Genomic DNA, 6,257 nt, shown 5'->3' on the forward strand with positions numbered 1-6,257 from the left:
TGAATCAGTTATACATATACATATATCCCCATATCCCCTCCCTCGCACCCTCCCTATCCCACCCCTCTAGGTGGTCACAAAGCACCGAGCTGATCTCCCTGTGCTATGCAGCTGCTTCCCACTAGCTAGCTATTTTACATTTGGTAGTGGATATGTGTCATTTTGTGACTTTTAAAGTCTAAATGAAATGAGGTGAAAACCCAGACTCCCTGGGCAAAAGGGAAGCTGTGGGTATTCTCAGAAGGGGCTTGCTATTTAGCCCCTCAAAGAAGGGGCTTGGGCTTAGTTGCTCCGTGGCATGTGGGATCTTCCCGGACCAGGGCTTCCCTGGTGGCGCAGCGGTTGAGAGTCTGCCTGCCGATGCAGGAGACGCGGGTTCGTGCCCCGGTCTGGGAGGGTCCCGCATTCCGTGGAGCGGCTGGGCCCGTGAACCATGGCCGCTGAGCCTGCGCGTCCGGAGCCTCTGCTCCGCAACGGGAGAGGCCACAACAGTGAGAGGCCCGCCTACCGCAAAAAAAAAAAAAAAAAAAAAAAAAAATGTTTCCTTGCCTTGTTTGTGGCAAGGAAACAGAGAGCAGAGTCAATTCCCTCCATCTCATCAGTCACCTTGGGGCTTTAAGGAAACAGGTCAGGCCCTGCCTCAGGGCAGGAAGGGGAGGGGAGGAGGGAACAGCTGGCTTGGCAGAGGGTGCTTAGGCCTCTGTGCTTTAGGCCAGTAGGATAGGGCAGGCTGGCGGCCAACTCAGCCTAAGGACAGCAGGGCAGACGCAGCTCTTATGACTACACGTAGTGGAGTGACAGAGTGTATTACCAGCCCTGAGCTCAGGTTTCAGCAAAGGCTTTTAATAGCTCCAGAGGGTTTGCCAAGCTGCCCTGGACTATGTCACTTACTCTGAAGCTACTTGCCCAGGGCCAGGCACACCACAGGGACCCAGCATTTCTGTCCATCCCCACCTTCAGGCATTCAAGTACCCCTCGCCGAGACCCCGGGCACACCAGCCCCTCAGTCCGACCAGGCTGGGCCAACACCCGTCACTGTTTCAGTTGGCTCTGGCTATACCCTATGTCCCCTAAGTTACAACCAGCATCCCTGAATCTGTGCCCAAACCAAAGAGGATCTGCTGTCCTGAAGCCTCAGGAGTGTGCGGGCACTTCCTCCACGCAGAGCCCCATCTTCAGGGGGTGGAGGGGGGAACTGCCCTGAGCCCATGAGGGTCACCCTCTGTCAGGGCCCCCGTGACAGGGTGTGTATTTGTGTAGAGTAGGGAACTCCCTAACGGTTTTTTCTAACAGTGCGAAACTACCTGACCCACAGGGGACTGAAATTGAGATATGCACAACGTCCCGCACAGAGACTGACCCACAAAACTGGAGACCAGAGGCCCCTGAACATCCTAGAGCACTCTCTGGGCACTCTAAGGAACTAAAAAGAAAAATACAATTTTTGAGGTGCACTGGTTTTCCGAGGTTAGGTATCATTCCTTATTCTTTCATTTATTAATTCATTTAACAAACAAATTTCCAAGCTCCTTTCATGTGCCATAACTGTTCCAGTAACCTACTGCTGTGTAACCATCCACCCAAGACTTAATGACAAAGGCCTTTCTGCGGATGACTCAAATCTACAAGTGAAATAAGAAAAGATGGCTGATTTGACTACATAAAAATTTAAAAACTTCTGTGTGGCAATAGATTCAAAAGTCAAATGACAAGCATTTAGGAAAAAAATATGCAACTCATATCACAGAAAAAGAACTAATCTCTCAAATAAGTAAGAGTTCTAAGAAATGGGGGGGGGGTGGGAATAGCAAAAATAGAGACAGCACATTCTAAAAACACAAATGGCCCTTAAATTCATAAAGAGATCAAGCCCATTAATCCAAAAAGAGAACTTCTAATTTTAAGTACCCTGTGATACAATTTCTCGTCTATCAGACTGACATAAATTCAAAAGCTGGATACTGGCCCCCTCTGCCAAGGCCACAGGGGAGTAGGCAGGCTTGTCCAGCACAGGTAGAAGGCAGAATGAGACAGTCTGGCGATGTGGAAGCATCCAGCAACATCACGGTTGTGTTAGCCTTTGCTCTAGCTCTCCCTCCTCTGGGAGGTTAACTTTCAGTGATCCGTGACCGTGGTATATACTATGCAGCATTGCCGTGAAGCAAAAAAATGGGAAACATTTTTTTGAGAGTCAATTTTCTCTCCGTAAGGGACAGATACATAAAACTGTGGCTTATTCACACAGTTGAAGACTACCTAAGTATAAAAATAGCATGAGGAAACATGTTTTTTTTAATGAATGTGGACAAAGCTCAAGGATATACTGCTAAGGCACAGAAGAGTGAGTATTGCAGGCTATTCCTAGTGCCAGAAAAGTGCGAAGATTTGCCCACACGTACATTACAAACAAAAAACAAAAAAACCCACGGGGCTTCCCTGGTGGCGCAGTGGTTGGGAGTCCGCCTGCCGATGCAGGGGACACGGGTTCATGCCCCGGTTCGGGAAGATCCCACATGCCGCGGAGCGGCCGGGCCCGTGAGCCGTGGCCGCTGAGCCTGCGCGTCCGGAGCCTGTGCTCCGCAATGGGAGAGGCCACAACAGTGAGAGGCCCGCGTACCGCAAAAAAAAAAAAAAAAAACCCACGAAGAATACTAAGAAATTAATATAAGTTTCCTGAAGTGAGTGGTGGGAGTGGGTTGGCCAGGGATGGGGTGAAAACAAGATACCCCACTGCACACCTTCTTGTGTGTTTCTTCTTTGAACTACATGAGTGTGTTATCTCTTTAAAAAATTAAATATGCATAACTCAATGAGAAGGAAATATACCATGTCGAGTTATATGGGACACAGCTAAAATCGTCTTTAGAAGTTTAAAGCTTTAAATACATTGAATAGGATACAAGGGGGAAACCTTTTTTTTTAGTTAAAGAAAGTTGGAACAGAGCAAAGCAGGCTTGTTAATAATGGCTGTACATTTCACAGTGCAACACACAGGCTATATTATATTTAATCAAATTAAACTATAAGTCAAGTTTCTTGTCAGGGTTGTTTTTTTTTTAATGAAACTCTTAAGTTTTGGTATAATTTTAACTCACAGAAAAAGTTGCAGAGGTACTACAGAATTTCCTCTATGCCCTTCACCTAGTTTCCTGTGATGTTAATGCCTTGCATAACCATGATACAAAGCTAGAAATTAACATTGGTACATTACTGTGAACTAAACTCTAGATTTTAGATTTTTCCAAGAATGTCCCTTTCCTGTTCCAGGATCCAATCCAGGATACCACACTGCATTTAGTATCAAGGACTGCTTTTATTTCATAAACTTAGCCGAGGGACTTTCCTCTTGCTGATGAAGGAGGAACTCCTGGGCACATTTCTGGCTCTCACTTATTAATCCCTTCCCACCTCTCTGGATGTGGTCACTATTTTAACCTGAGGAACATAGCAAGGTAGTAAGGACGTAAGACCTTGAGACTTACTCCCTGACTTCCCACACTGTGTGCTGCTGCTTTGGTGAGCCCAGAGGGACAGGCTGGGAGGGAATGTTCTTTGTAATTCTCAGCCAATTCAATCGGCAGAAGTTGATTGAGCCTCAGCTGTGTGCAAGGTACTCTGGTAGATGCTAAGGGGGAAAACAGAGTTGAGTAAGACCTTTTCCTAATTTTAGGAGCTGACCCACCCAGGGAGTGGACCCAGTTGAATACAACACCAGACGGGGTGAGAGGCAGCATACCAGCAGCAAAAACAAGAGATGGGGAGATGCATCCCACCTGAGAGGACTGAAGAGGGCTTCCTGGAGCAGGTGACTTTCGAACCATGCCTTGAAAGAAGGGTAGGGTTTCAAGGGTTGGCAAAGGGGAACGGAATTCTGGACCGAAGAAATGGTGTAAGCAAAGGTGCGGCAGCGTGAAAATGTGGGCACATGCAGAGAACCGGTAGCCCGGGATTCCTGGTGCTGGATATGTGTGTTAAAAGGAGGGAGACTGACCTCAGGGAGGGCCTCCAGTGCTGGGCGGGAGATCCACCTCCCTCCAGAGGGTAGTGATGCCAAAGGTCAGAGCTGCAGCCATGCTGTAGGGTGAGCTGGTGGCAATGGGATACGTGGGGTGGAGCAGGGGGCCTGGGGGAAGGGATTTCTCTTGTCTTCCTGGGGTGATGGGCACCCAGCCCAGGGGGGTCACTGGAATGGAAGGGGGCAGAGGCTGGCAGGGAACGGCTGCGGTGGGATCACGGTCAGGATGTGAATGTGAGGATGAGGAAGGAGGCGGAGGTGGGTGACTGAGGCGAGCCTGAGGGACAGAGATGAGGCAGCGGATATGGTCTGTGCTGAAAGGGCCGGTTGGGCTGAGGGAATTTGAGGTCAAGTGTGCTAGAAGTCCCCACTCAGAGAGTCAGGCTGGAGCCTGGTGCCAGGTATAAATGTGGCATCATCCATGAAGAGGTGGCAGTGTGTCCCCAGGGCAGAGGAGGAAGGAGCCTCTTCACAGGGGCCATGTCCCCATTACTTCCGTCAGCTAAAAAAATATATTCACAACCTAAAAGTTGAGAGTTATGTTTTATTCGGTGGGAATTTTTTAGGACTTCAAGCCTGGGAGGCAGCATCTCAAGTAACCCTGAGAGAACTGCTCCGAGGAGGTGAGGGGTGGGGGGACCCAGGATAGATGGGAGTTTTGCAACAAAGGGCAGGTAGTCTGAACATCAAAAGATTATTGTTAATTAAAGAAAACCAGGAACTTCCCTGGTGTTCCAGTGGCTAGGGCTCCACGCTCCCAATGCAGGGGGCCCGGGTTTGATCCCAGGTCGGGGAACTAGATCCCGCATGCCACAAGGAAGATCGCACATGACGCAACTTGAAAAAAAAAAAAAAGATCCCGCATGCTGCAAGGAAGATCCCTCGTGCTGCAACTAAGACGCAGCGCAGCCAAATAAATACATAAATATTTAAAAAAAAATAAAATAAAAAATAAAACCAGATATCTCAAGTTAAGGAAATCAGTACTTTTCTGTGTATGGGAAGATGCAAGAGTCTGGGCTCACTGAAATTATTCCTTTGATACACAACCTCAGCTATCTGGGGCCAGTATCCTGTGTTTTCACATCCTGAGTTTCCTCAGGGCTCACCGTAGGGAGTGGCTGCAGTCTGATGGCTGCTAGATGGCAGGTATTCTTTCCTTCCTAAGTCCGCTTAGGACCCACCAGCTCACCACTGGCTGTGGCTGCAACTGCTGATGAACTGTGACATCCTTTGTTCACTGATGTGGCGGTCAATATTCCATTGATCACTTCTGTCACCTCAGGATCTGTGACCCCCCTGCATAACTTGTCAAGGAAGCCAAAGCATTTCTGGAACTCATGGACACCACTGTGCATGTAACCACCTAGAGATGGCCTCGTCAACCCCAGCTCCCAGCCTCCCCAGACCCCCACCAGTCAGTAAGGTGCAAACTCCTTAGCTCCACACTCAGACCCATCCTCACCCTTACCCACATTTTCCAGCCACCAACTTTCCCTGCATTGTGACCCGCCCCCCAGCATGTCCACCAGTCCTGTCTTCAGGACCAGGGTCTCTGATCACCTCCCCCCCCGCCCCCCCGGCACACACACACACCCCAGGGAGAATTTACTGTACAGCTCTCTCCAGCCCTCAGCTGGCTGGATTCTGGTTCCAGTTAGGAGCTCTGCTGGACTGTGACCCCTCAGGGACCACATGGATTCTCTCCTAGGCCTTCCAACTAGCAAATGGTGCTGAGTGAATAGGAAATATTTTCCCTTCCTTGTCCTAGACTAGCCACTTTCAGAGACTCAAAGGATGCGCACTACAGTGCCCTTATTATAGGATTTAGCGCCCCAAACATCCCCTTGGGGTACTTGATCCTCTCCAGGCTCAACGTCATCGTCTATAACCATTCCTCACCTGGGGGGTTCCTCACGTTCCCAATTTATACATTCATTCCTTCACCCATACAACAACTATTAAGGCTGGCTCATGCCAGGCAGGGTGAGGACCCCAGGACACAGTGAGAACACGGTGGACGCAGCCCCTCCTTCCAGGAGGACATTAAACCACTAAATAAAGAGTCACCCCACCTTTAGCCCTACGGTACTGGTCAGTGAGGACCCACGGGGTGCCCCGCTCGCTGGGGCAGCTCCTGGGCCTTCGCCAGCTCCTGGTCCCGCGCAGGGGCAGGGGTGGCCATGTGGACTGTCCAAGGGTCGCGGTTCCACCACCCACGTGTCAAGCAGGGCCGGCTCCG

The sequence above is a fragment of the Delphinapterus leucas genome, chromosome 11 (genome assembly GCF_059928025.1).
Source record: "Delphinapterus leucas isolate spDelLeu-1000000601 "Yukka" chromosome 11, BTC_Dleu_Yukka2, whole genome shotgun sequence".
Classification (NCBI taxonomy): Eukaryota; Metazoa; Chordata; class Mammalia; order Artiodactyla; family Monodontidae; genus Delphinapterus; species Delphinapterus leucas.